The 27,423-nt window shown below is 36.8% G+C and overlaps 1 protein-coding gene across 6 annotated transcripts in view; it reads left to right on the forward strand.

Moving 5' to 3' along the window:
* Positions 1 to 27,423, forward strand: part of SLC20A2 (solute carrier family 20 member 2) — a 92,062-nt gene that overhangs the window by 8,429 nt on the left and 56,210 nt on the right. Inside the window, exon 1 of one of the 6 annotated variants that reach the window (XM_019742051.2) lies at positions 23,277 to 23,532. The exons of the other annotated variants lie outside the window; for them this stretch is intronic. The gene's annotated coding sequence lies outside the window, so the exon portion shown is untranslated. Of the gene's footprint in view, positions 1 to 23,276; positions 23,533 to 27,423 lie in introns of those variants that run through there. 6 annotated transcript variants of the gene reach the window in all.

Genomic DNA, 27,423 nt, shown 5'->3' on the forward strand with positions numbered 1-27,423 from the left:
CCTCTTTCTACCCTATCTACTTATCACCTGGTCTCTTACATTTTTTTCTCATCTGTCTATAATTTCTTGTTTGGTGTCTGTATTTTGCCTACTTCCTGCCTTTTCCATGATTCAACCTCCCATTGAAAATGCTTTCTATTCTCTTTACCCTCAATTTCCTTGGGTGTCCCTCCTTCCTAGTCTGCCAACTTCCGGCTTTTGTTGTTGGTATCTCTTGTAATTCAGCTCCTGTCATCTCTAGCTCCTGCGTGTTTTCCCTCTTCACCTCTGTCCACTTCACTTCTTGTCCACCTACATTCCACTCTCATCTCCCATTAGTGGTGATCTTTCCACCGCCTTGGTTTACTTCTGTCCGTATAGCTCACTGATCTGTCATGTGTTTCATCCAGCTTTGATTCCTTCTGATCTCCAAATTTATGTTGTTTTCTTCCTGTACTTTTTAGTCATTGTGCATTTGTTCCGTGAGCTCTTTTTCTGTTTTCCTGTCCTTGGATGGTAGGTGTTACTAGATGATTTTGTTGTCAGTATTTGCATAGAACACAGATCCTTGCTGTGTATTTCCTGGGTAGCCAGGATGAATCAATTATTATTAACTTTTCTTGGAACATTGGGCTTCCTGTGTTTTCTGCTTCTAAGAATTAGATTAGTATTCTAGAAGACTAATACTACTTTAAAGAGAGTCAGGATAGTTATATGATACTGTCATTTTCATTTTAACTCTTGTATTTAATAGTTCATGACATTTGAATCTGCTGTCTTATCCTGAAAGATTTTAAAGAAGACATCCAAAGCAGGTTTGGGGATCAGGTGGGTGGGGGGTGGGAAGAGGCAAGTAAATAGTATGAAAGGAATCGTAGGCAATTTCTAGAACTGCAAAGAAAACCGAAACCACAAGTCACATGCTTTAACATTTATTAGGTAAAAGGTCCCCTAAAAGAAAAAGTATCAGGAGTTCTGATAACTAGGTTTTCTGTATTTTTACATTTCCTATTAAGTTCCAAGACTTTTCTTTAATGTTTAACGAAACAGAAATTTAATCTTATAAATATTCATTTTATTTTGAGAAGCTTGATATTTTCTTAAATATTAACCTGTGTCGTTTTGTAATTATACTGTAATATTTTCAAATTGCCATTAACAATCGACCATGTTAGTTACTTGTATGGGAAAGTATATAAATTGTATGGTCTTGCCCCTCTGGACTCTATAGTTGCGGTGTAATGAAAAGGTAGCTTCTTGGCAAAATTTTATTTCATGCTGTTGATGATTTACATTGTCTTATATTTTTCCTTTCTTGTATATACTATGAATGTGGTGATCTCCTGTAATTTACTTTTCTATAATATATATGAACTACTGGAGTTAGACTAATGTGAGTGCAGGTACAGCTTTATTAAACTTAAAAAAAGAAAGACCACAAAATATAGTGTCTAAGTAAGATTTTAAAATCAACCCTACAAATTGAGGTTCATCATATTGAGTATTTTTTTTGTTCTAAGCCTTCCTTTGTCGTGATTGATGGTAGTTGTTAGGTATCTTGAAGCTAAAGGAATGTCTAATGGTTCGATAATGGTACTGTAATGTTCTCCACTAATTAAAAACATCAGAAACACAGTTAAGCTACTATACAAGTAGCTACTATACAAGATGTGCTAAGTACAGGACTGGTTTCTGGGATTATAGAGGATAAACTAGTAGAGAACATGGTATAGGAATACATTCTTACTGCATAGATACTATGCTGCTCAAAATATTTGGAATTCCCATTTTAAATTTGCCTTTACAGTTTTTAAGAAAATTAACCTTATTAACAATGTTATAGTCAGTCCCCTCTTTTTTTTGGAAAAAAACAACAACAAAAATCGAAAGAAATTTATTTAGCTTGATCTATTTGATAGGTGTAATTTTCAATGACATAAATCATAACTGGTCTCAGAGAATTTAAAGTTTGCTACAATTAAATATAGTTGACAAAAATGCCCCAGGCTTCTAAAGCGTTCTGCAAAAAATGACATCATTGGAATAGGTCTCTGTAATGACTGCTTTCAGGAAGTTGGAGTAAGACTTATTGGCTACGGAAGCTTTGGAGTATATTATAAAATCAGTCTTTGTATAGTTGTAATCCCAACATTGGGTTATATATACCAACCTGAATATAATTTCTGGATTATATCTATGTTTTTTGTTATTTTTAAAAGGTGTTTAAATTAACTTCCTTTAACAACCAAACTGAGCAGTGTGCATATTCTAATGTAGTTGAAAAATTGGCACAATGATTTATTTAATATTATTTTGTTTATGGTTAATTAATTTCTTCCTAAATTAGCAGGTTTTTAAAATATGGGTCTGTGTCCTAGACCATATGATAAATTAGGTTGGGCAAACTTTTCACTTGAAACAAAGGGATTCTTCTGATCTTGGTTGTTTAACTTTGTTATAAAAGTCCACTAATTCATAGTGTAATTAAACTTGTCTATTATATTGTGGTTTTGTATATTAGAAGTGCTGTATTTGGCGTAATTTCAGACTATCAATTAGTATTGAGATAGAACTCCCAGCCCAGAATTTTGATAAAGATCAAAATACATGCCTTATGTAAAGCTTCTTTATTAAAGTTCATTATTTACAATCAGATTTAAATCAGTTTATATTTTATGGCTGGTGTTAATTTGTATTGGCATTATATTCATAGATAGAAAACTGTTTCTATAGGAAGGGAGACTTGGTGTATTAGTATTCCAAAGCTTAGTTTAAGCTGGTTATGATTAGAAAAGTGTCTTTCACTTCTATTTTCTGGAAGGTTCTCAGTGGTCCTGTGAGCATGTTAACACGTTTAATTGCCATAATGAATATCTAGTTAGCAGAGATGTTTGGGAAATTGCTGCAGATGTAGAATGAACTGTGGTACTGGTTTGTCTTTCACTGCTCCCTGTACATTCTTTGAGAAACTAAAGTTTTTTTTCATAGTGTTTCAGTTTTCTTAGATGATTATTATTGATCTCAGTAACAGCTACCATTATGGAGCCTCAATAGGGTCAGACTCTTGGCCTACATTGAACTCTCTGCTACTACTTACGTAATTTTCTAATAAAATTTGATGTTATGAAACGCATTTTATGTAATATATTCATATTATAGTATATGATATGTGTTTATGTTGATAAATAAGTAAATAAATGTTAGAGCAGTTCTGCAGATCAATAGGTTGGTTGGGAGAATTACGTTTTCGCCACTATAAAAATGAGGAAGTTGAAGGAGGTTATTGAATTGCTCAAGGTCACACAGATAGTAAATGGTGAAACCAGGATTTTACTCTAGGTCTAATTAAATCATTTTTCTATACTGCCTTTAAAAATATTTCCCCTTGAAACAGTAAAATTTAGTGGTTATAAATGCACATAATTTGAGCTAAGGAGTATATACTCTATTAATCCTATGCTGTACATATAATTTTTTTCCAAAATAAAATAACTTTGTTCCTGATTATAGAAGTAGCAGGGCTCAATATTAAAAGTAATCAATGCTTAGTGGAAAAACAAAACCAGAAAAGTTTAGAGGGTGATGGTGAGAATCACTAGTAATTCTACCACCAAGACACTAAGATTTTGATGTATAATTTTCCAGACTTTCTTTTTTTTTAACTTTTTAAAATTTATTTGAAGTGTGTTTTTCCAGGACCCATCAGCTCCAAGTCAAATAGTTGTTTCAATCTAGTTGTGGAGGGCGCAGCTCACAGTGGCCCATGCGGGGATTGAACCGGCAATCTTGTTGTTAAGAGCACCAGGCTCTAACCAACTGAGCTAACCGGCCGCCCCCAGACTTTTTGTATATACATATATATGTGTATATTTTAAAAACAAAAATATGTTCATAACATGCATGTTGTTTAATAATTCTTATTTATTATATATGGACCATCATCCTATGTCATTGTAAGTTTATATCTCCATTTAAAATTTTCATTTTTTTAAATAACCTTTTTATTTTAGAATAGTTATTAACATCTTACACTAGTACGATATCTTTATCACAATTAATGAACCAGTATCGATGCATTGTTATTAACTAAAGTCCATACTTAGATTTCCTTAGTTTTTACTTCATGTCTTTTTCTGTTCCAGGAGCCCGTCCAGGATTCCATACTACATTTAGTCATCATGCCTCCTTAGGCTCTTCTTGGCTGTGACAATTTCTCAGACTTTCCTTGTTTTTTTAATGACTTGACAATTTTGAGCGGTACTGGTCAGATATTGTAGAATGTCACCTCACCCCACCCCCACCCCCACTGGAATTTGTCTGATATGTCTCTCATGGTTAGGCTGGGGTTGTGTGTTTTGGGGAGAGAGACCACAGAGACAAAATACCATTTTCATCCCATTGTTTCAAGGGTACATACCATCTGCATGACTTACCACCGTTCATGTTGACCTTGCTACCCTGGCTGTAATATTTGTCAGGTTTCTGTCCTAGAAAGTTACTCTTTTTTTCTCCTTTCCATCATGTGCTCTTGGGAAGGAAGTCAGCCATCGCTTAAGAAGCGGGGAGTTATGTGCCACCTCCTTGAGGGCAGAGGCTGAGTAGTTCCGTATATTGTTTGAAACTCTTCTGCATGGGAGATTTAGCTATCCTCCCTATTTATTTATGCAATCATTTATATCAGTATAGATTAATGGGTATTTATACTTTGGGTTATAATCCAATGCAACTTTATTGCTCTAATTGTTCCAGCTTTGGCCGTTGGGAGCTCTCAGTTGGTTCCTGTGTCCCTTTGCCATACCTCTTGTTATGGATTATTATCTTCATTTTTTACATAGCTGCATGGCATTCCATTATAAGAGTATGCCATAATATATTTAATCCCTGATTAAGATGGTAATTTAGTTACCAGATTTTTCACTATTATAAACAGTATTGTGATGAGCAGTCTTTAAAAATATATTTATGCAAATATCGTTTGATAAGTTATTTAGGAAAAACTGTTGTATTAAATAAAGAGACTGCCGACTTTACATTTTATGGATATATGACTCTTAAAGATTTTTAAGTGGATTTCTGAGGAATGAGCATTTTCACTTTATCTATGGGAAATAGTAGTGTGTTTATCACTATAGTTGCCTCCCATTTTTCTTTTTTTCGTGTGATCCGAGGGTGGCACTAAGTCCAAAGAGCTGCGTTGAGGTCATACATTGTCTTAAGGCACCTTCTCCGTGTAGAATCAGTAACGAAAGACAGTTAGGCTGAATTTAAACTCAATTCAGTAAAACAAAACAGCATTCTCAATGAGTACAAACTGGAGCAACCTTAGAAATCATGTACCATCCCTGCATTTAGAAATAGGAAACTGGTACTATTATTAGGTGAGGTGATTTGCATGGGATTATGCAGTAGCAGAAACATTCAAGAATCTGGATTTCTGCTTAAGCATCAGAATTCCTTGTTACATGGGTGTATTTTATATCCCGTGCAAAGATATACAAAACTTTCTATGTTGAAAATTTTCAAACGTGCCAAAGAAGACAAAATAGTATAATTGATCTCCATTACCCAGCTTTATCTATCAATTTGTGGCCAATCTTGTTTAAAACTCCCCCCACCCCCATCAGTACTTCAGAGCATATCCCAGATATTAAATCATTTCATCTGTGAATATTTCAATATATTTAAAAAACTTTGTTTCAAAACACAACTACAATGCCATTATCACATCTTAGAATCATTTATATTCAAGGATAGTTATAAAAACTTCCACAGTTTGTTCACCATGGATTATAATCTGGCATTACTGAAAATACACGTTTTTTGGTATAACTTTCCAGGGATTATAGAGAGAGTCTGTTGATAGTCCACCATGCAAAATGGCCTGGATTAATTAAGGGCTTTTATCAAACTCTAATGTATTAGGGTTTTACCTGGAAAAAATAAACCTCATGATTTTTTCAGAGGCAGAAAAATGTATAGAGTGCATGACAGACATCTCCTAACTGTACATATTTGCATTTTGGCCCTTAACTTTCTGTGAGGAAGAAATTCCAAAGGCATACGACAACAGGAATTCTTTTTACTGTATTAACCAAAGCCGTGGATGGAAATAAAGTGGTATGGCCATTCCACTCCAAATCTGTAGGGAGATTTTTGAATGTCAAGTAAAATACCTGCATGTTATTTCCTGAGTTGTGATTTCCAAAGCTTCTAGGAAAACCAACAGGTTGACATCATCATTGCGTTTGTTTTTAAGAAGATAACTTAAGAGGAAAGAATACCTTTGATATCAGAGATATTCTAAAGGCAGAACTGACCACAATTACTCTCTTTTCTTCAAGCAGACTTTAAGTGGATTACTTGACTGTCTACAATTAAAAAGGGTGATTATTACTCCCAATGTTTCAAATACTGTCTTTTCTTGGGGTTTCACTGGGTCTTTAAAATTAAGTGAGATACTATTTCTTTCTAGAAAAATAACCCTGTCTCAGAGGCTTTACAATAAGAATAAACTTCCTTTTAAATACTCATTTACTTGCATTGAATTTATCCTAGAATTGCCTGGTTTTTGACATGCTATTAAGATATGCAATGATCTAAATTGGAGATGGAGTGATACTGAAAGACAGAAATTTTCCATTTGCTTTTTCTAAGCCAAACCGAAACCAATCTGAACTGCATGATTTCATTTAAAACTATTTTATTGCAAATACACACTCATCTTGCTAGCCTTATTCGTTGTATGCAGATTCATGTTTTTTCCTAACCTAATTTAGACTTTTCTGCCTTGGCTTTTGACAATATTTTAGCCTTTTTCTTTTGTGAGAAGGCTTTGTTGTATAGTCAGTCAGCTTTATTTTCCTCCCATTTTGAGTACTCTGTATTATTCCTGAATTTTGGCTCACTTTTATCTATTCAGTGAACACCTTTTAAAGAGGAGAAAAGACAAGAAATTACTTTTCTTGTCTCTAAGCAAAAGTTGAAAGATTAATAAAAAATAACCACAGTTTCAAATATATGTCTGTTCAGGTGGGTTTGGTTATCGTAGGTTCATGTGTATTACAGATTTTAAGTTCTTGGATGACAGTATTCAGCATGGTGTGCTGTGATTTACTGCGGTAGCGTTTCACCTACATTACCTATTTTAAGCTACTTTTTAAATGCCTTCTTGATAAAATAATGATGCTTTTTTCTTAAAATCCTCCTTGCTTTGAAATTGTCTTTTCTTAACTTTGACGTCTTTGCTACTTGCCAGCTGTGTGACCTTGCTTGAATTTATCTTCCCTCACAGTTTCCTCATCTCAAAAATGAGGATAATACAACAATTAGCAGCCACCTCATTGGATTGTTTGTTGAATTAAATGAGATAAGATATATTGCCTGGTACATAATACTCCATAAATATTATTCCACCCATCTTTTTCTCTCCAGCCGTCTATTAGATCTTTACCCTTTACTTGTTTATACCTTCACTAGATTAAGAATGACGGTTAATTTATCTTAAATAAGTGATCAACTTCACGTTTTTCTCAAACATTTAAAAAACTTTTTGTTTTGAAATGACTACAGATTAACAGGAAATTATAGAAATACAGAGAGGTCCATGTACTTTCACCCAGTTTCCCCCAAGGTAACTACAGTACAAGAGCCAAACCAAAAAACTGACATAGATACAATCCACAGAGCTAATTTGCGTTTCTCCAGTTTTACATGTTCTCGTGTATGTGCTTTTGTGTGGGGAGGTTGAAGCTCTATGCAGTTTGATCATGTGTACATTTGTATAAACACCATCACAAGATACAGGACTGATCCATCAACCCAAGGCTGCTTCTTGCTACCCCCTTAGAATCCTCCCCCCCAGCACTTGGCAACCACTAATCTGTTCTCCAGCTTTATAATTTTGAGAATATTATACAAATGGAATCATGCAGTATGAGACCTTGTGAGATTGGCTTTTGTACTCAGCATAGTGCCTGTGAGATGCGCTCGGGTAGTTGCATGTATCATGTTCGTTTCTTTCATGCTGAGTACTCTCACAGTGTGATGTACCACAGTTGAACCATTTTTCCATTGGAAGGACATTTGGGTTTCTGGTTTGGGGCTGTTACTAATAAAGCTTCTGTGAACATTTCATATACAGGTTTTTTGGTGTGGATCTTATCTTAGCTTTCATTTCACCAGGATAAATGCATAGGAGTATATTAATAATTCCTAGATCAGAACTTTTTAATGGACTGTTGTAACCTTTGAAAATATATGCTAATGCCATCCATACTTGTAGATATATATAAAGGCAATTATTTCTTAATGCCTACCATAAATAACATAATGTTGTCCTTTGTTTTAAAATATATTTCTGTATAATTTGCATCAAGAGTTTAAAGTATAGAATCCTGTCTTTTTGTACTGTAATATAAAATGTACTAATAAATATTTTGTTAATGAATTTCCTTTCATATTTTATTGACATTTTTCTTGGGTATATTACTGTTCTCATACTACATTTGAATGGGGGAGATATTTCAAATAATGGTTTTTCTTTCTGTCAGTTCTTTGCAATGTAATAGATGTTGAGGTTTTTTTTTTTTAATTTATTGGGGTGACAATTGTTAGTAAAATTACATAGATTTCAGGTGTACAATTCTGTATTACATCATCTATAAATCCCATAGTGTGTTCATCACCCAGAGTCAGTTCTCCTTCCATCACCATATATTTGATAGATGTTGAATTTTTAAAATACTTATTAGCACTAAAAATCAGGGAGTCTATTAAATGACTAATGTTCAGCAATATTTCAAATAATTGGTAGAGCAGTGTTGACATTTTGATTTTCCAACATAATGTTTGGGGTCCTAAGATGTTTTATAAAATGGTTGTCTCCAAGGTTAATAATAAATGATAAATCATAATTAAGGTGAGGCTACAAATACTCTTTGACATGTGAAGGGCTCCTAATTATAGCCATCGTAGATTTGAGTAACTTTATTTAAGTTGAGCATCAAAAGTCAACATAACAGTATAAATTATGAATGGTGGGCAGGCATTAGCTGGTTGAGCGGTTTTGGCTTTCCCAAATGTACCTACTAGCCTTAACTGATAAAGGAAAAGCTCTTGGCAAAATATTAGAAGAAGGAAGGAAAAGGATGAAAAGTAAAAAGTAGTGGTTCTTAACTGACTGCCCATACGAATAATCTAGATAGCTTTTAAAATGAAATAAGCACCTATGCTCAGGCTAGTTAAATTAGAGTCTCTGGAAGTGGTGCCCAGATATTGGTATTTTAAAAAATGATTCCAGGTGGTTCTCATGTTCAGCCAAGGTTGAGAAGCACTGAACCAACAGAAATGGCTTCAATGCTCATATTTCTTTTCCTTAGAATTGAATAGTGTTTGTATTGCACGCATCCATCTATGTATTGGACTAATGTGGGTTCCACATGCCTTTTATTTATGGCTCTACCGAGATGCATATTTTCCTAAGGTGGGAAAAATCATACTTGTGTATTGTGGACACATTTAAACTGTATAATACAACTTTAATATGTCTAACAGAAGAGTGCCTATGAAGTGCAATCAAATATCCCAAACAGTGAGGAACTCAGAATTATTGAAAGTCAAAAGGAAATTAGGTTTCATCCAGGATATACTATGGATGGGAAACTTTTGGGGAAATTATTTGGAAAACTTGTATGGAGAGTTGCGGTAAGAGACCTGAGTCTTTATTGATAGATCTTATTGTCAGTCTTACTTAGTTTTTATTTTAATGTTTCACTTGGTAAAAGCAATATTGACTTGCAATAAGTGAAAGTGTGCAAGGATAAATAGAAAAGAGCCCCCTACCCGTGTTCACAGCCTGATGTGAATTTTTCCACACCTTTTTCTATATTCATAAAAGTAGTTTTAATGACATAAGGTTTGAGTTTTTTCTTTTTTAAATAGGATCATACTCTACATTATTCTAAAGCTTGCTTTTCCTCCCTAATATATCATGGATATTGCTCCAGGTCAATATATGTAGGTTTAACTCTTGTTTTCAAAAAATGAATAAAATTTCCATTATACATGATTTATTCAACCATAGACATTGAGGCTGTTTTTTGATGGTGGTGGTGGTTTTGTTTCGTTTTGTCTTTGCCACTACAAACAATGGAGCAACACATACGAGTATCTTTGTAGAGATAACTTTAGGTACTTGTGCTTTGTTTCTAAAGTATTCTTGTGATCTGTGGTTTGGTTTTGGTCAGATTTCTTAGTTTCTAGATACCTTCTCTGATAGTTAATGTCAGTCAATTTCCAGTTAACTGGTTCCTACTGTGCATTAAATTGGGCATTAGATAGGGGAATCAATTATTTTAAAAATGAATATTAATGGACCCTAGTGACCAGAAATGTTTTTCATAGGTCCTAGAACCCCTAATGTAGGGTACCATAATAGAAGGCCAATGGATGGGCTTCATCAGATTTTTAAAGGGGCTGTTGCCCCATAAAAATGTTAAAAATTGACAATATGTGTATCAGAGAGTAGTACTTAGTCTAGAGAAATTGTAAAGTACTTTGGGTTCCCATCCCATTCTTAGCACTTTTTAAAAAATAACTGTCTCTAAAGATGTAGATGAAATAAATTTACTTAATTTCCAGATGACGTAAATGTAGGAGAGATGCATAATCCCATAGATAGCAGACTCTAGTTTCAGAATAATCCGAATAGGTTGTAATGTTCTAAAATTAACAAGATGAAATATACTAAGGATAAACCTTCTGTAGGAGTGGGGGAATGCTTGGGGCGGCGGCGGGGACAACCTCAGATGCACCTGTGATGAAAAGAGCTGGGAGTTTACTTGACCACAGGCTTACGTGAGCCATCTCTCTGATGTGGCTGCTGAAAATATGAGCTAGTTAGACCACATTTGATGATCTGTGTTTATGTCTGTGAGACCACGTTTTAGTGAGACATTAGCAAAGGAGGGAGTTAAGGATAGTGATGGATTGAGAAGGGACGTCACATGAGGAAACACTACCGAAGGAGTTCGGCTGTTGGATCTGAAGGACAGGGTATAAAAGAACGATGGTAGCAGCCCTGTAGGTTAGGGAATAGGAAGACCAGAGGGCGGGATACAGAACTTGTGCACGTGGGACACAAGTGCTCAGTAAATGTTTGGAGGAATGAATGAAAGAAAGAATGGATGTTACAGGCAAAGGATTTTGACTTGATCTAAGCCCTGGTGAGTGCTCCAGCCAGGGGGTGGGCTGCCCTGGAAAGTAAGGACTTCTCATCCGGAGCCTTTCAAACATAGTGACAGGTGACAGAATGAATGCCCCCAAGTGAAAGGTTGTACAACAGGACTTCAAAACGGTTGCAACTGGAATTCTGTATTTCTTCTCTCAGGTACTTGAATTCTAAAACAGGAGTAAATTCTAGGATAACAGAGGCTCTTTAAAGGTACTTTTATAGAAGGAATGCGTTGGACTCATAGGCCAAATGATTGTCAGTACAGGATTTCAAAGGTGCTGAAATGTTGAAATATAATAAGCTTTTACCTGAAACTTCAGTGCATATGTTATTTCACTGTTAAACCAAAAGTAAGTAGTTGAGACTTGTGGAGCGCGGTTCAAGATTTTATTTTCGTTTTTTAGAAAAGAGAAAAACCATTCTTTTCAAAAGGAGAGTAAAAAGAAACTTCACCACTTCCTGGCTTCATTGTGACCTCAGGAAACACAAGACACTATCTCCATTAGACTAATTGTTCTGAATTCTGACTCAGATAATTATAACACTGTATGGAATTTGTGTCATGCTTTGTCATCTACATAGGTTTGCACCCAAGTTTGCTTATTGAAAATGTATCTCTAATATTTGTTCGTTAGTTGAGACAGAGATATCCCTTATTTCTTCTCAAATAATTGAAACAATATAAAAATCCTTTAGGTTGTGAAAATGGGTAAATATTGTCAAAAATTTTTTATGTAAAGCTTTAAAAAAAACAAAACTATCTTAGAACAGGTCGGGAGTTGCTGCCACTTAGGACATCATGGTTTCCATTCCCTTTTGGACAGCCAGGGAGGTCTAGGTGAGGGGTAAGAAGATGGGCTCCACTGTTTACTGGCCGTGTGTCCCATGTCTGTTTCCTCACTTGGAAAGGGAAGATGATAACGCTTACACTGCTCTGAGAAAGCACTTAGCAGGGTGCCAGGCACACGGAGAGAATTCAGTAAACCTATTATTACTGTATCTTATGCTCTTACCTCTGGAGCTCTTTTCTGTTTTTTTCTGATTTACCAGATAACATCATGTGTGTCTTGTACTATCTTGAATACAGCATGTCTAAAACGAATGTTTTATATCCCTACCCTGACCCGTCCCTCCTCTCATCCTAAACCTCCTGCTTTATCCTCCTGTCACCCCCCCCCCCTTTTTTTTGTTAAGGAAGAATATTATTATTTTAACCTGTGTTACATTAAGGTGGCTGTATATTTGGCTTTTTTTATTTTTATTTTTTAGATTCAGGTGTACAAAACAATGTAATAGTTAGACATTTCACCCCTTACAAATTGATAACCCCCTTCCCCCAATCTATTGCCCTCTGACATCGTATGTATCTGTTATAATTCCATTGACTCTTCCCTATGCTGTACTCCATATCCCTTGACTATATATTAAATTATAGTTGACATTCAGTATTATTCAGCTCCAGCCTCAGGTGTGCAGTGCAGTGGTCAGGCACTGTCTCCTCTTTTTAATCAGCGGGAACCACTTGCCAGAGGTCGTATGGAGAGGTTAACACTGTAAGCTCCGGAGTCATACTGTCTGGGATTCAATTCCTGCTCCACCCCTTACCATCATGTAACCTTGGACAAGATACTTAATGTCTCTAAATCTCAGTTTCTTCAATTATGAGATAGGCATGCTAGCAATCTGTCTTACAGAATTGGGAAAATTCAATGAGAAATCCATGGTGAGTGGTTAGTATGGTTCCTGACGCTGAAGTAAGTGCAGAATACATGGTTATTATTTCTGACTCTCAGGCTAGGAATGCTGGTGTCATCCTTAATTCCTCTTCTTTCCCCTCACCTGGAAGTCCAATGCTACTGAATCTACCTCAACAGTCTCTCTCGCTCTCATCACTGCCTTTAGGCCAGGATTTCTTCACTTGAATCCATTACTCAAAGAGGTTCATAATCCCCTGAAATTGGAGGTACATTTTTTGACATGTGTGCATTTTTCCTAAGGAAAGTACTTTTAACTTTTATCATCTTTCACACAGGTCAGTGACCCATAGTTAGTAACTACTGGTAGACTCTTACTTCTCACCTGTATTCAGTAGCCTATACACTGACATTCCTCCCTAATTCTCGACCTCTAAGCCGCTCTTCACACTGTTGCCCACTTAAGTGTTTTGCGTGTGTTTACATCCCCATCCTACTTAGACAGTTGTGTGGGTTCCCTGTTGCCTACAGGGTTGGTTCCAACCCCTGAGCACATACTAGAATTACATGAGTAGCCTTTTAAAAACTACTGATGTCCAGGCCCCGTCCTACACCAATTAATTGATACCAACAAATATTAGCCATCCATATTTTATTTTAAAGCTTCCCAGGAGACTTTAATGTGCAGCCAGAGTTGAGAGCCTCCAGGCTACAGGATAAGGGACTAATGTGTCAGCATGGCACATAAGGACCTCAGCAACCCAGCACTAATCTGCTTTTTTAGCCTAATCTTCTCCCACTCATATCTCATCACTTGCACTCTGGACACATAACTTTTTGTTTTGCTCTTTTCAGAATATGCCGTGTTGTTTCCTGCCTCTGAGCTCTTGCCTGTACTGATCACTCTGCCTAAAATGCCTTCTTTGACCCTTTTTTTGCTTGGTCATTTCCATCACACACAGAATTGCAACCCTTACTTTTGTATAAACCTTTGTTAGAGGAGCTATACTGTACTACAGTTATTTGTGTATCTGTCTTCCATACTACTATGAACTCCTGGAAGTTAGGAACCTTATTTATTTCATTTCTCTAGTGCTGGGCACCAGGTTAAGAAGCTCCCTGTGAGTCTAATAAATAGGTAAACAAGAATGAACAAACAGCAGTCTACGTGGGTATTCAGGAAATCCATGGGGTTGGAGTATGTAGGTCAATATGGTCTACTAGATATGGTAAGGAATGCACGGCAGAAGTTTTGTCCCCTGTCATTGCTTTTTCATACTTTCATAAAAAGGAAAGATCAAGGTATGTGAAGTTTCTCATCTGGGACCAGGAAAGTTGAGACCAGTGTTAAAAATACCTCCAAATATTGCTGAACATTGTTGAACATAATAGCATAAAATTATGTCGTATTTGTCTCCTGTGGCTTTCCTGAGACTTCTGAGAGATGGAGAAGCAGCCATTGTGATGATGGCAGCTGTTTATTTTGCCCAGTGGATTATCCTTACTTAGTTACTGATTTAAAGCTACCCTTATATGGACAGTTTTCCAGACATTATATGTTTCTAATTTTGATCTCACCCTTGGCCTTTGTGTTTTAACTGCTGCCTAGTCCTTCTCGGCTATTTTTAACACTTTTTTTTTCCCCTCTGTGTGTCTCAGAATTGTCTAACATATTCTAAAGATTGTAACTTAAATGTGATTTATTATTCCTGTTTCTTCAGTGCCCGGAATTAAGTTAAAGATGATTTTGAAAGAGATTACTTTAGTAAATCATCTCAGAGATACTCTTTCGGATATTATGTGGGGGATGTTTTGGGTGATTTGCCCTTTATCTTAATTATTCTTCCCGGACACTGACTCACCACACTCTTATGAGAAGAGATGGCTTATTTAACCCTTATACAAAAAACAGTGAGTACTAGTCTAATGTGATTTGGGTGTACATCATTGTAATACGCCATGTATGAACAAATAGAATACCTTTGTCTAACTGGCTGCTTATTATTTTATAATCATGTATCTTATAAGCTTGAATAATAAGGACAAGATTTTTCTTACTATAAATCAGAATATTTGGAATTTATTAATATACTACCCTTTTATGCTCTCATCCACCTTATTTAAAAAGTTTTTTTAAAAGCGTTAAATCTGGATCAAGAGCTCCTTTAAATGTGGTTTAGATGAAAGGATCACTTGGCAAAACTAAAACGAGTAATTTTTAGTCATTTTTAAGGGCATTTTTAAAAAACAAATGTGAGTCAAAGAACTGGGAAATATATCTGCTCCCAGCAATTGGAGAGACAGGAATATAATGTCAAGAAAAAGGAGAAACTCACTCTTACAATGGAAGCATTAAGGTCTAAAATGGATAGTTGTCTATTATTTCAGTCTACAGTCAGCTGCAGATGTCCCAGTACTGTGTGTCCTCTTTTCTTTTTGTGAACCAGGGCCCATGTAAAGGAACTGGTCTCTTGAGTTTCTGAGAGTGGCCTCTTGGATTATTATAATTACTGGGTTGTTAAGGTTCTTAGAGCTGAGTTGTTAATCCTCTGGTTTTTTGCTTATTGCTGCTACTTTGAAAAATGAGCACTCATTTGGAGCACTTTTTAAAATAATACTTAGTGATTAAGAGATACAATTGTGTACATTTATCATCAAGACACAAAACTATACCTCCCTCCCTCTGAAGAAACTACTCACCTACTGGATTCTTGTATCCAAGTGAAATTAAAATCTCTTAGGAATATTTCATCTCTTAATTTGAGGTTGATTTTTGAACTGCTTACCTTAAAAGTGACTGCTTCTCAGTTTAGCTGGTTGGGAACAGACCACATCCATTTATAGCAAAACTATTAAAAATTAGAGAATAAATTCTTGATTTCCCAAGTCTCTTGCTAAATTGGTACCAACTGTTGTGCTCTAACACACACTTCAGCATCTACCTTTCAAACAAATCTCACAAATGTTCAGGGGCTTGATAGTGGACGAGCAGGAGCCATGAGAACATATTGGAAATTATTAATAGTAAAACTGGTGGCTTTGGGCTCTTCTTGTACAAGTTCCCTGTCCATCTGAAATAAGATAGAGAGGGAACCTAAACACCCAGAACCCCCCAAAAGCTTCTCTAACTACCACATACAGGTGGTTCAACCAGGAATTCCCCTTCATTGTTATTTCATACAGCTAAAATATATATATTTTTAAAAATCCATGCCAAGTACTGTTCTGAGTGCTCTTTGTGCATTAACTCATTTTTGCAACATTTCCAGGAGGTAGGTTCTTACCCTCATTTTGTAGATGAGCAAAGAGAATTCTGTTAACTTGTCTATGGTTGCAAAGTTAGTAGCTGGTGGAGTTGGGATTTGAATAAACCCACAGTATTGTTCTATTAAAATACTCTCCTACAGACCTCTGTTCCTCAGAAAGTCTTAAGTTTCAAGTTAGAAGTAGGGTAGCCCTTACCCTAAAAAGATGGCAGGTGCTGTTGAAGTAGACTTGATTGCTTGTGAAGCAGTGTGGATTGAAATAACAAATTAATATTTGGTGCTAATGTACCAAAAGATTTTGGAAATTAAACCGTGTTGTCTGATCCTTAGTAGTTTTCCTATGATTGGAATGAGTAAACTGATTGGTGGGTATTTATGATTAGCAGTTCAGTACAGATTCTATCCACCAACTCAGAATTGGCAATGAAGTTTGATTTGTGATGGGTGAAATTTATCTTTGATTATCTGTGAAAAAGAGTTTTCTAAACAAATAAATAGAATAAGACTGCAGGAAAATTTTACTTATTTCTACATAGAATATTTTCAAGTACTTTTAGCAGTATCTTTTTGTTTGTAGTATAATCTGTTAACTAGCTTTAGTACTTTCATCTTAAAAATGAAGGGAACTCGGTTTACTATTTTGTTAATAGATTCAAGGAATTAAACTGCGTTTAAAATATTTTCAGTTTGAATATATAACTACTTGAAGCCAAATTAGGCTGGAATTAGTAAGATTTTGTTAACCTACCTTTTGAATTACTGTGGCTCTAAATCTAATGTTTTCTTTTCCCTAAAATCTCAAGTTACCATATATTTAAGGTTTCTTATTTTAGATTAGCTTGAATACTAATAAATTATAGAGGTTCAGATTGTACTTAATAATCCTATGTTTATTTTTCCATTTAAGATATATTTATTATATAAAATATTAGTACTCCTTTGTTTGAATCTGGCAGCCGTGCTGTGTCTGTCTGGCAGTTTCAAGCCTAGCATCTTATATTAGCAAGTGCAGAATTGTTACCCCCAAGAGAAAGGAGGAAGCCCCCATCTTCAAAGTGGTGGAGGGACAGTCTCTGTTCTTCTGACTGAATGAAGGCTAATGTTGGAGCACATCAAAGCATGTGCTCTAGTGTAATTCTCTGTGAACTCCAGACAAAGGGGGAAAAATAAAAAATATATTTAGCACCTACTGTGTACCAGGTACTATCCTTGATGATATAACTAGATCTTTATATTCATACACATCTGTCTATCTTGCTGTGTATGCATAAACCTGAGTTTACTCATTTATTTAACAAAACATTTGTATATTAAGCACCAGGCATTGTTCTACATGCTTTACAAATATAAATGCATTTAATCTCCATAATAATCTTATGAAGTATGTATCCCCATTTTAAAGATGATGAAACTGAGGCACAGAGAGTAATTGCCCAAGGTCAACAACTACTAAGTGATGAAGCTAGAATTTGAACCCATGCAATTTTGCTGTAGACTCCATACTCTCAAATGAATACTTCATAGCATAGATTTAGAGAAATTAAGGAATTTTATTAGTAGTCAAAGCAGCTATTGATAGAGCTGAAATTTGAATCCCAGCCATTCCCCAGACATACATTATAGCTTTCCTTTTTCTCTATCTTTGCTTACGTTATTGTTTCTGTGTAAGTGTTCTTTCCACTCCGTTTGCTATTGAAAGCCTATCAGCATGCAAAGGCTCAATTCAAATGTCACTTCCTCCAAGATGCCTTTCTTGATTTCCCCAACTGGAAGCCTCTTCTTTTCTTAGATTTCTACTGGAATGAATTTTCACCCATTGGAATGCTTACTGATTAGTATCTTATATGATAGAAAGTTTATACACAATTGAACCTTGAACAACATGGGGTTTAGGGGCACCGACCCTCTCTGGAATAGAAAATCCACATATAACTTAAGTCTGTCCCAATTTTGGATGGATGGAAAATACAGTCTATTGTCATATCTCCTATCAGATTATAAGCCTCTTGAAGGCAGAACTGTCAATTACTCCATTTTCTACCATTGTCATGGGCATCCTGCCACTCATACAAATCTTGCAAATGCTTGGGAGTTTCATAAGGGAAGAAAGCAACTGTTTAACACGTTTGTTAGATGGACAACTATTAGGAATGTATGGTGAGGGTAAAATTTCCCAATAGAATTCTAAGGTACTTTAAAAAGTTAACTACATTAAAATAAGTCTTCAAATAACAGCAAGTAATACTTTCATAGTCCTGATATAAATTGTTATAAAATTATGGTGAATTAGCTGTTTATCAAAGTCTTAAGAACTGTCTTAAAGAGTTTGCTACTATTTATAGCTTTCCTTTAGTTTACAAAAAAAAAAAAAGCTGAAGAAAAAAATGGTTTATTCTTTGAGTTAGATTTCTGTTGGTGTGTATAAATTGGTACTCTGAAGTATTAAGACAGACTGAGTAGCTATGAACTATGCCAATCTTATCACTCTGAAGGCTAGGATGGAGAAATCATTTCTTTAGCATACATAGTTGTAGCATTGAAGGCTACATATATTTGTTTCAAATTATAAGATGAAATAAATAGAGCAATTATTATTTTAGCAATTTTATAATCAGACCATTTCATTGTTTCATTTTGTTTGATTAACATACTAGTTGATATGATAAAGTAAATCCAGTAATCAGAATTGTAAATTTTTTATAGAATTGTGAATTTTAAGAGTAAGACACATAGATTAGTCTTAAAAGGTTTCATTTGAAAGTAATGGAATGGAATATTCCTGACTTTTTGAAGATTGTATATTAGTGAGTTTTTGCTGCATAACAAACTACCTAATACTTAGAAAAGCAAACATATTATGTCTCACCGTGTTGTAGGTCACCTAGGTGGTTCATCTGGTTTGAGTGAGCCTGTCTGGTCTCCGTGGTTCGCTGGCTGCTGGCTGGGGCCACATGGCCTAGGATGTCCTCCCTCAGGTCAGGTAGTTGTCACGCGGGCTCATAGGGGCCCCAGCAGCAGGTGGTGTGTCTTTGCTCCATGTGGTCTTCTCATCCTCCGAACGTTAGCCAGGGCTGTTGCATGCGGTGGTATCAAGGTTCCAAAGTGCAGCAAGACAGGGCAAGCCTCAGTGGGCCTGCAGTTTTCACGTCTGTGGGTTGTGTTTGCTGTTGTCCTGCTGGCCATCCCACAGTTGGTGTGGGAAGGGGCTACCCAAGGCTATGGATACATGGAAACGGGAACAAATGGGGATTATCACTGCACAATCTACCAAGGTGTGGAATTTGTCCACAGGTGCCGTTTAGTCATTCTGATTCTACCTTGGGCTAGCAACAAGAGGTGATGTAATCAGGCTGTGAAAGCTATAGTTTTCAAAGCGATAGTTTACAGACCCTGGGTTTCCCTGAAATCCTTAACAATCATTTGAAGTCTCTTTCAACTTTGTAGTTTTTGAAGCCTTGAGCTATAAAAGTAGCCTTTAATCCTCACTCAGTAAATATCTCAAATTGATCTTCGTCAGGGACTCCACTGATGGTAGAAGCGGGATCACAATGGCTGCGGCCATAAATGGAGAGCTCCTATGGCCGGGCTGTACCCCTCTCAGGGAGTTCTGACACTCCATGTCAGCTCTCACACGGTTGTACAAGTGAGGAAGCAGTCCCACAGGGCCTAGCTGTGTTGCCTGAGATAGGTCGGGGACTAGGTTTTGAACACAGTTCTTTCTGACTCCACAGCTACAGTCTTAACCCTAACGGGTTGGTAATATTTATTTTTTTCAGCATGAAGACTTTGAGTATTTTATGTCATCCTGTGAAAAACTGGGAACCATGGTGAAACATGAATTTTTTTTCCCTTTCTACTCTTTCCCTACCCTACCACCTTCACTAGTTTGACCAAATAACCAGGTTTAATCTAGAGGTGATAAATAACTCAGAATTGTAACTTTACTGCTGGTTCCAGGTGTAAGTTTTAAATATTTTTGAAAGAACTGATCTTTCTATGATCTATCCATGACTCTTCTGAGCTTCCAAAATAAAATTCAGAATCCTGAGATATTCTGGAACATATATTTAAAATTTCATTAGAAAAGAACCTTTATTTAAAAAACAAAGTGTGCGTCCCTCGTGCCCCATCCTCATGTGTGCTTCCCAGCACATAGGAAATAGCTGCGTCTTCATACGCACCAGGACATTGTACTTTGCATGGGTGGGCGCCAACATACAAGGTTACTGAACACAAAGCGCGTGTCCTTTCTCTCTGGTTCCCCAGCACCTAGCACTGGAACGGGAACGTTCCGGTTTGTTACATGATTTTATAAGTGAATCTATGCCTAGGAATAAATGCTTTTCCTCTCCCCTCCTTTTGGTCTGTTTTTCCTCCTTTTAGTTCTTTCCCCTTTGTAATTCATTTTTCCTCCTCTTTCAGTTGGTCTTAGTTCTTTGGCTGTCCTCAGCTTACCATTTTCCCACCATCTCATTAGTAATTTTTATATTCATTACATGTTGACACGATAGTATCTTGGATATGTTACTAAATTTATTAAATATATTAAATAAATATATTACTAAAATTGAATTCAGCTGTTTATTTTTACCTTTTTAATGCGACTACTGGAAAATTTAAAATTACATATGTAGATTGCTCTAGAGCAGGGGTGTCCAAACATTTTTCAACGTTTTTTACCAAGGGCCATATGCGGTAAAATACACAAATAGCCGGGCCACTCACTCGAGGTGAAGTACATATTGCCTCACCTGGTTTATTTAAGTAAACTAAATATATTTTTGGAATTTGCTGCGGGCCAATAAAAAATGGATTGCGGACCGCAGTTGGCCCACGGGCCGCAGTTTGGACACCCCTGCTCTACAGGGTCTATATCCAGGTTAATTCCTTAATGCAAGTTCATAAAAACAGTTTTTTCTTTTGTTTTTGTTTTAATTTCATGGATCTATTGGATTAAATATCCGACAGATGACACCCCCCCCAACCCCCCCAGCATAGTGCTGCCTGTCCCTCCTCCCGCAGCACCAAAAATTCAGAAGAACAAATGGGAAGAATTGATCTTGCTTCTAACGATGCACATAGATTTTCCTCCACTGTCATAAGTATGCCTGGAACAAAGTACAATTGACTCTTAAATTATTTTCACTAATAAAACAGAGGCAGCAGATGACTAATGTAAATTGGAGGATACACTATTTTCTTTGGAATGTTTTGGTGCTTGCATTTTGGAACAGGTGTGGCCAATGTTGAAAGAAACAGTGGAGTCATACTCAGCATGAACATGTGAGGATCTGGAAAAGTGCTCAGAATCCCATGCCTTCACTGTAATGGATGTAGGATCTATCACACTGTTCTCTGATGAAAAATCCGACACATAAATAAATGTGGTGTATTTGCTTTTTCTTTCCAGTTTAAGGGAGAAATAATATTTTGGCTTAGGAACTCTTCTCCTGAACTATGACAGGATAAGGATAATTGTGTCAAAAATAGCCTCACAATGTCCTCTTTTGGCTTTAAGAATTCCAGAGTAGGTTTGCCTTGGATCACTGAGAATTAGTTATAGTAATACCGTAAGAGGTCAGCCATCTTTGATAACTGCCAACTTTTTTCCTTTTGGCATGGAGTGGGAAAGGCCCACCTCCAGTGACTCTGGGGTGGGGTGTTGGTAAGTGCACACCAGCTACCATCCCACGAGGGTGGAGCAAGTGCTGGCTCCAGCTGCCTGAGGTTGGGCAGTGGCGGTGGAATCCCAGATTAGCAGCTAGCAGTTTTCATAAACAACCAGAAGGGGGATTGTGCTGGTGGTTACCAGCTCATGCCAAGGAAAAGCAACCCCTTTGCCACTTTGGTTATGCATGTCACCGGTGGACAGTGCTTTGTAAGGGCATGGTCCTGTCCATGTCATAGGACACCTGCCTGCAGTAGTGAGTTGAGTGAGCTCCTGGAGTTCAGACCTGCGATTTGGCAATTGAGCAGAATAAATCTCTGGCAGTCTAAACTGACATGACATTTTAAATTAGGAAAACAAAACGGCTCTGAAAATATCTATAGTTAAATGATTAATATGGGAGACATGTCATAGAAAGGTTAGAAGGCGTATGGAATAATCCAGTGTTGATTCAGAGAGAAGCCTTGGACAAGTCATTGAATTTCACTGTTTACCCATCTGTTAAAAAGGGGGGGGGAGGGGAAATGACATCTCCCAGAGATGTTTAGAGATTTGATTGATGTTTATAACATGGTTTGATATATTTCATAAAGTGTCCAAGAAGAGCCAAATATGTCATCGGAACTTAAATGTCTAAAACAAACAAGCCTGAATCATCTTGAGTAGATATTAAACAGTTCTGTGTCTTTGATATAAGTTGTACTTAGTAAGGGAGTTTACGTTTTTTAAAGAAAGTTCCTCGTTACTTGTAATTTTCTGTTGAATATCAGCTGTATACTTGGGGTCTTTAGCTGTCAGCTTTAGCTTCCCCATGCTTTATAGATAGTCAGGAACCTATAGAGGATAATTTACTAGTTCCAGCCAGCCAGGCAGTTAAATACACTTCAAAATGCTTCTTGCCAAGGACCCTGCCTTTTGCAAATATTTGAGATGTTTGTTCTCAGTTGTAATTTATTAGTGAACCTGTGTCCTCATAGCAACTCCTTGGGAGGTGCAGAAGACAAAGCCAGAAAGCAGTAAATGAAATTAATTCATTAGATAGCAAGGAAAAAAAGCTCTCATTCAAGGTGACTAGTTGATAGACTTATGGGTACGTGTATTTGATGCCTATGTAATTTTACATAGTACCACATCCAGTCATACTGTTTAAATAAGGACAAAATGCCCTTTTAACTTGGCTTTTCCTTGTGAAGAGCATACAGCACTGCCACCTTGTTGCCAAAGTTTTGTCTGATTTGAATGTGCTTAAAAATTCAAGTGAATGCCTGTCGTGAAAAAAGAGCTTACTCTTTGTCTTTGTCAGTCCTTGCGAAAAGAACTTAAAAGAAGTTAGTATTATTGGACTGAATTCAATAATTAGCATAATCACGATGCTGTGTATTGTTCACCCGGGCACGCCCCTCGTCCACATTTCCCATTAAGAGGACACCAAAGTTGTCCTAGTGAATAAATCCCCAGCACACATGATGCGAGTCCGCGAGTTCCTGCCTGCCGGGCTGGTGCTGGTGCAGTTAATTTTAGCCAGGGTTTGTTCTATGAGTTGTAAAGCTGTTTACCCAAGTAGAAGTTAGTAAACTGAGATGTCACTTCTCGTCCTAACGTGATAGGGTATCTATTTTAGACTTCAGATTGTGTTCACGATCGGGAGAGCAGTATTCTGAAGAACTGCGGCTCAGATTTCCTTTCAAAGTGCTTGTGAGTACTGGGTGCATTTTTAAGATTACTCTTTGTTCTTTCTTCTGTAAATCTTCTTAACGTTACTATCATAGGCATTTTTTTAATCTCTTTGGAAAACTGGAAACTTTGGGTTGTGAACTTTAGAGGATTCTAAGAATGGTGGCCAAAGGGCTTTTTTTTTTTTTTTAATGTATCCTACTGCAAGAAACCTGCCTTATTCAGTTTTCCCAAGAGAAAGTATTTGATTCTTACTGTTTTTATCTCTACAAAGCAATCTGTAAATTATTACCTACTTTATCTGTTAAAATACTCGGTTGATGGAAATGGCTGTGTCACTGAGCTTTATTTTCTATGGTAACCTAACTCTTACAAAAAATAAAAGTTAAAAGTAGATTCCTGTTCTATTATTATACTTACCCTGAACTACAAGCTTCTCCAGAAATAATGGGAGTGTCAAATGTAATTTTGTAAAATGTATAGATGGACTATTTTAATTTTTTTTTAAGGAGCATTTTGTGCTTAAAAATAGACCCATATACTCCTAAGGAGAAGCACTTAAAAAAACCAAATACTTTTAGGAGGAAGGCTTTAGAAAATAATGGAAAGCATCCTCTGGAAGATTTGAGTTATCAAAATTAACCAAAAGCCATGAAATTCTCTAATTTTAACTGTTCTTAATTTGACAAGTGATTGCCAACTTAAATTTGGACTGAAGGAAACTAAAGATTTTAATATGGAATATTTTTAATTAAATCTGAATCACCTTACTTAGTTTGAAATGTGTTTTAATTGAGTACTGACTTCATGCCAAACAACTTGCTTATAACACAGAACCAGGCAGGAATTTCTTTATCTATTAACACATAAATTATATCCGCTCTAGGAATATTGATTTCAATGAAACAATTTTAATAGGTGGTGTAGTAGCTGCTTACCAGGCTTCCCTGTCTCTTGTCATGTCGGTGAGCAAGGAGGCGAGGCATGCTTTCAAATGCTATTATCCCATTTCGAAAGCTTTATTTAAAGACTTCTTTGTTATTATGTATTGTCTGATTTTAAATCCAAATGACCTAAGGTGTCAACAATGAAAGGAAATGTTTCAGTGGTACATTTAGTAGGAAAAGAATGTAAGAAAGGAAAATAGGCTATTTTTGGAAAGAAACTTTTTTTAAAACTTAAGTTTTTTATTGAGCAGAAGAGAAATTTTCAGTCCATATTAATTGTAATTATAACAGAAAAGTCTGTAATGTCATCTTCAGCAGTAAAATATACTTTGTTCCAGTATATGCTTCATAACACATACTTTTATCCTAAGAAAGTAACCATTCTTATTCTTACTGTTAACTGTTAATAGGACGCCACCAGAATCTCAGTGGAGAGTTTTTAAAGGCATATTGTTAATTTAACAGAAAGAAGTATCCATAGGTGTTTTTCCTACTAGGAAGCGTGTATTCTTTTAGGAGTTGCTAGAAAGTCTCATAAACACTTTGAGTGTTTAGTTTAATGATTTCCGTGCTGTGAGAGAGTGATACAGGTGAATAAAAGAGATGGTTTTTATTATGTAAGTGTGTCGGAATTTCTCATGTTTGCTTGTGCTGCGATTCTCTTTGCTACTTCTTATCCTGTGTGTCTGACGAAGTGATACTGTTTATGGTTCCCTCCTGAATAGAAGCTCTGCAGACTAGTTATGACCTTGGCCGTGACAGATCGCAATGAGCTCAACTCAGAGTCACAAAGTGGGGGGGGGGGGGGGTCCAGATGCCAAGAAACACGGGCAGCTTTGTAGCCTGTAGAAATGTCCCGGAGCCCATGATTTCAAGCATGTGCTGTGCACGCCTGCACCCTCCATCACCATCGTCTTCACTGCCGTTCACTTTGTGCATTATCTGTCCTGCAGTCTTGTTTAAGCTGCTTTCACTGGTGGCCGGCCCTCTCCTCCTAGTTCTCTATCTCTTAAAATAGTCACAGACTCAGAGGCTCTGACAGAGTAGCTCCTGACTGCAGTCAATTTATTTACAGTTACTTTATTCCTAGAGACTAGCCTTCTTCTCTGAAGCTTTGAGGGATTTTTCAGGGAGGCAGAAGGTCCTCTTCATCCACGTGAGGTTTTTAGTAGGTAACTTGTCTGTGTAGCTTTATGGGAAATTATGTTATCTAACAGGTTGCCTTTTGGTTTGGAGCCGAATGTAAGTGCTCAGTGATCACATCTCTAGAATGTTCTCTTTCAAAAGGAAATTTTGTAGGAATAGGCTTTGTTATATTGAGTTTCAACTGTTGTATCTAAAATGAAAAGAGCAGTGAGCGGAGGGATGCTTTCAGCGTTGCCTGTCTTTTATACACAAGCAAATGGTATTAGGATCTGCCTGATGGCTGGAATGCTGATTTCTCCTGGAAATACTGGGACTGTTGTTACTGTTTAGCATGTATTAAACACCCCCAGAGCACATACAATGCACAAAGAAAGCATAGTTCCTACTCTCAAAGAACTCACGTGCTAAAATTAGACAGTACACAGAGGCTGGGCCCTTGACATGCACATTGAACACACTGGCAGAAAAAAGAATATGGAAATGAAGAAAAGGAAAACAACATGGTGTGAGGGTCAAGGGTAGCTTGTGGGTTAGCTTTCAGTTCATCGGCGCTTTTGCCCAACAGGATCAGGACAGGCAGCAGTGCCACCTGGGGCGCCGCTACCCTGTCTTCCAGCGGCTGGGGAAGTGATGGAGATGAGGGAGAAGACTGACCCAAGGAGCCTCATCCACAACTCTCATTCTCTGCCCCAGCGCCCCCACAAAGGGAAGGAGATTCAGTAGTTTTATCTATACCTGGAACTTATTATTATATGGAGGAAGTATACTTAATATCTTGTAAAGTCCAATGAATGGAAGAAGCATCTTTCGCCATACAATGATATTTGGATAGAAATTTGAATTTGGCTTCCAGATTTCCCCTCCCTTCCTGAACTGATAATGCCGTTGAACAAGTCATTTGACCCTGCACTGGTTTAGGATGTTGAGTCAACTGTTAAACTAGGGAAGTGCTTTGAGCATGTCAGAAGAAAGGCATTATGAAGATCAAGCATTACTGCAGCTCATAAAGGAGTCAGAGAAACATGAATCAGAAGTGAGCTAATCAGGCAAGCCTGGGTATTGGAGATTAAGAAACGGGGACAATGTGTGAATCTGTGAGTCATTTCCCCTTTTCCTCAGCCTCAGCCAGTCTCTGACTAACGATCTGGGTCTAGTTCATGTCTCCACAACTAAAGAGACTGGGAAAGGGCTCAACAAAGAACCTCAAAAAATGATTAAAGGGTTGAAAAATGATACCTATAATAAGATGTTAGGGAACTGCTATTATTTAGCTTGAAGGGGAAAAAATTGGCGGGGGGACTCTTGAATTGTTCTTCAAGTATAAGTAAGCCTCAGTACCAAGAAATAATGACCAACTGGTATCTATTTCCATTGAGAATATAAGGGTTCAGTGCATTAAGGGTGAGGTTAGAACCGTGGTCCTCAGTGCATTCCTGTTACCCCAGCATCAGCACCACCTGGGAACTTGAGAGAAATTGCATCACCTACTGATTCAGAAACTGTGGGGGTGGGGCCCAGTGATCGATGTTTTAACAAGCCCCCCAAGTGATTAAAGCTTGAGGACTACTACATGAGATATAAAGAGGGTATTACAAAATGAAGATATTGGATACTGGAAAATATAAACTTTTTTCCCAAAGTCATCTAAAAATGGTCTTATATTTGTTTGCGATGTTTTCAGCATTCTCTCTGAAGTCAAGAGATAGATGACCTCTCAAAGTCCTTTCTAGCCCTGACTTTGCTCTGGATTTCCTGTGTCACTTAGAGAAGATTAATATTCAACCCGGAAAATTTTGCAATTAACTTTTCTGAACTCAGT

This window comes from Rhinolophus sinicus, linkage group LG04, assembly GCF_036562045.2.
Source record: "Rhinolophus sinicus isolate RSC01 linkage group LG04, ASM3656204v1, whole genome shotgun sequence".
Lineage (NCBI taxonomy): Eukaryota > Metazoa > Chordata > Mammalia > Chiroptera > Rhinolophidae > Rhinolophus > Rhinolophus sinicus.